At 37.0% G+C, this 3910-nt stretch overlaps 1 long non-coding RNA gene across 1 annotated transcript; it reads right to left on the bottom strand.

Moving 5' to 3' along the window:
- Nucleotides 1–667: 667 nt before the first annotated feature.
- LOC139436237 (uncharacterized) lies at nt 668–3527 on the bottom strand. The gene is made up of 2 exons (XR_011645323.1): nt 3158–3527; nt 668–913 (listed from the first exon to the last, which is right to left on the bottom strand). It is a non-coding gene; the product is annotated as an uncharacterized lncRNA (long non-coding RNA).
- Nucleotides 3528–3910: the final 383 nt, after the last annotated feature.

Raw genomic sequence — 3910 nt, forward strand, 5'->3', positions numbered from 1 at the left:
CAAATTCTAGCATGATTTTCTGTAAATTGATACTAATTTTTTTAAAATCAATTTCCAAAATACACATCATATGAACTATTAGGGAAATGGGAGAACAAGCATATCTCTATAAAAAGGCAAAGAAAAAAATATTCATAGCTACTACATTAGGGAAAATCATAGGAAACTTTATTTTAGATACAAATATAGATGTAATTAAAACAAAAATCATATTCAAAGTTACTAAACTCTGTATTTAAATTTACAAGTTGAGGTTTATATTCATAATATCCTTATTCTACCACAAATACCATAATGTCTTTTCTCTCAGCCGGTACCACCACACCCCAAATTTCAGTATCACTATCCTGTGCCTTTTGTGTTTATGCTTTCTTTATTACCACAGAGTAGGAAGGAATTGAACAATCATCTTAAGATCACATGTGTTCCAAAACCTTCATCCTCCTTACTTTTTCTTGATAATCAGAATCAATCAGCTTACATAGTGAGCTCAGTTCTTTTCTTGTTGCTTCAAAAGCATGAGGTTTCAAAATTGAAAGGTGACTGTATGGAATCAGTATTGTGTTCTCTTGTCATTGATGGGGTCTGGCCGGCAGACCCCCTCAGCTGGACGGTAAGGATGGCAGAGCAAGGAAACACACACAGTGACCACTCTGGAGACGCAGGCTGGTGGCACAGGTCTAGTTTATTGAGGAAGTGCAACAACTTTTATGGGTGGCCGGGGGGGAAGCTAGGCATCGTGCAAGCACCCGATTGGTTATGCTAATTCAGTGAGGCTGGTTGGCTCTTGGGATCTTGTTGCTGAGGCCTGGGGAAGAATTAGGAGTGACTCAGTTGTTTACTGCGAGGTTCGGCGCCATCTTTAAGGAGTGGTGCCCGCAGCTCACTCACATTCTCTGATTAAATTGTACCTCTAAACCAGAAGAGAAAAAATTTCTGATGATGAAAAACCAAAAATTTGCTAGTGGATTACTTACTTTAATACTAAGGAAAAAAATACCATTTACAAATCTTGAACATCAGAAAATATATTGTGACTGTGGGAGAAACAGCACCAAGTGTTGGTTAGGGAATGTATATTTATTCCAAACATAATTGTTTACATTAGTACCAACAAAATGATGCTTGTGTATACCACATCTTGTAGGACAACACTTAAGAGCTTGCAGCTGTGCCTTAAAAAGTCTTGAACAGTCATTTAAACTGCATATAAAGACAGTTCATTCTGGAAGAAAAGTCTTGTTTAAAAAAAAACAAAAAACTTCCCAGCTATGGCTCCATTTCATCATCCTGGATGTTGACATTGTCATTGTTATTGCTGTTGCTATTGTAAAATGAATCATTTAATAAAAACAATGTTGTGTGGAATAATATAATAGTGAATAAGACATTTAGTAAATTCATAGCTGGTAACTGTTAGTTTGAAGCTCTATATACCCAAGTAAACCCTGCTTTTAAACGTAATTCAATCTTATGGGTGTTAACCCATTGTAATAGTACCTTTCCATGAGGTTAATTTGGTTAAGGTATGGCTTTTCTCAATTACTATGGGTCTTAATCCTATTATTGGAGATCTTTATAAGCAGAATGACATTGAGGGAAGGAAATAATCACACAATGAGCAGACAGAAGCTGAAATCAACAGAATCCAAAAAAGAAGAGATAAGAGGAAGAGGATGCCCTGTGCCCTGCCATGTGAATAACCAATGACCAAGGATCACCAGCCGCCAGCTTCAGAAGGCCACAGTCTTTGGGGAGACCAACCTATAGATGAATTTTAGTCCTTGAAATCCAAAGGAATTTGCCCTGCTGTTTTAGAATTTGTTTTGGGGCAGGTGATCAGTGCTTTCCTTCCAATTTCTCCCTATTGGAATGGAGATGTTTACCCTACGTATGTCCCTTCATTATATATTGGAAACAGATAACTTATTTTCTTGATTTCACAGGTCCACAGACAGAGAGGAAATATGTTCCAAGACAGACCACACTGATAAATGATTCCTTTTTTTAAACATTTAATATTTTATAGTACACTTTCTTTTCACAAAATTTTGATGTTAAGTTACATTAAACACATTTTGAATAATTAAAATAATTATGTAGAAGCAAAACTTACATGCTTTCTCTATAAATGTTGAAAATCATGAAAATAATTGTCCATAATATCATTTCATCTATCATATTTAACCATTGTCAATATTTTGTATTTGTGCAATATTTTGTATTTGTGCAATATTTCAAGAAACCTGGCAACCCCTTTTAGATCAAATGAATGATTCTTTTTTCTTTCATTATACCTTAGCTTATAGCTGATTTTAATGTGACTTTGTATTCAGCATTGTTATTGAAATGACTTAAGGTTTATAGGATGTTATGATGGAATTAATGTACTTTGCATGAAGACAGGACATGTCTTTTGGGGGTCCAGAGGGTGGTGTGTGGTGGTTTGAAACTGTATGTACCTGAAAAACCTGTATTTAAGTGTATTCCATTCCTGTGGCTGTGAACCCATTGTAAGGAGAACTTTTTTATGAGATTACTTCAGTTAGGTCTGCCTCAATCATCATGGGTCTTAATCCCATTGCTGGAGTCTTTCATAAGAAGAATGAAATTCAGACATTAAAAAGCCACAGAGTTAGCAGGCAGAAAATGTAATCATTAGAACCAGGAAGAAATGGGAGAAGCCAGAAGAGGGCCACCATGTGCCTTGCCATAAAACAAGCTAAGGAACAAAGATCACCAGAAGCTAGCCCCACAGTCTTTTAGGAGAAAGCTTCACCTTGAAGATGGCTTAATCTGAACATTCCCTTAGTCTCAAAATCATGAGCTAACAAATCACATTGTTTAAGCTGAACTTTTGCATGATATTTGCTTAAGTAGCTAAGAAATGTAAAATAGTGGTTCTTACAAAGTCTTTGTGGCCAGGTGTTTTGCTAAGGAAGGTTAGCAATGATGGAAGCTAAATATCTAACGAATCCTGCTGACTACACCAAAATATTCTGCTAAGGAAGAGGCAGAAACTCTAAATGCTAGGCAAAGGCAGCTTTATTCAATCAAATGAGTTTCAGATTATATCAAATGATTATAACAATTGAGCAATCACAAAAGAAAGCAATCAAAGACACAGGAAAGAATGAAAGTATATACAACCACTTACCTAATCAGGGGAGAACTCAACGTCTGATTTCTCACATGGCTGGAAAATCCCTTTGCAACCAATCAGAATTGTGATTGGATAAACAGTCCCAGGCAGAGCATCCCCTCCTGGGTGAGCCTCCAACTGGCAGCTTGGGGACCAACTTTTTTAAGGGGTTCCAAACCTCAGAACTCCAATGAATCTTGCAACTTGTGAGGAATGACCTCATCGAAAGTAACCAAACCCATCCAGGCGGACAGTGGCCAGCCCTCCACAGGAGAGATGTGGTATCTTGGGGGGTACTTTTCCTCTTCTGTTCATGGTCTTTGTTCTCTTTTGTTCAAGGAACATAAAGGTTTTACAGAGGATACAAACACGATTGCAAATGCAATGTCTGGTAACTTGTTCTTTTTAAACATTTGTTTTTTGGTTACTAGGTGAGGGGATTGCCTGCATAGCAACATTACAACATTCCAAAGGACAATGGACAAGTTAATCATTCACAGTTCTAGGCTAAACAGCAGGCACTATTGATTAGAAAGCTTATGAATTCACAATTCTTAATTTTCTTATCGTACAACACCAGGAAATACGCATCAACATCCAGCATAAATAGATGTCTATTTAGAAAAGACCAGGTCATATATAATCAAACTGCCACCAGGTGATTTCCTAGTTCTCCAGAGAAATGATGTTGTATCAGATCCTAGAAATACTCTCTGCAATTTCAAGACTGGACCCATCAATGGCAGTTGGTCAAATCAGTCTCAGGGA

Source organism: Dasypus novemcinctus, chromosome 13 (genome assembly GCF_030445035.2).
Source record: "Dasypus novemcinctus isolate mDasNov1 chromosome 13, mDasNov1.1.hap2, whole genome shotgun sequence".
Classification (NCBI taxonomy): domain Eukaryota; kingdom Metazoa; phylum Chordata; class Mammalia; order Cingulata; family Dasypodidae; genus Dasypus; species Dasypus novemcinctus.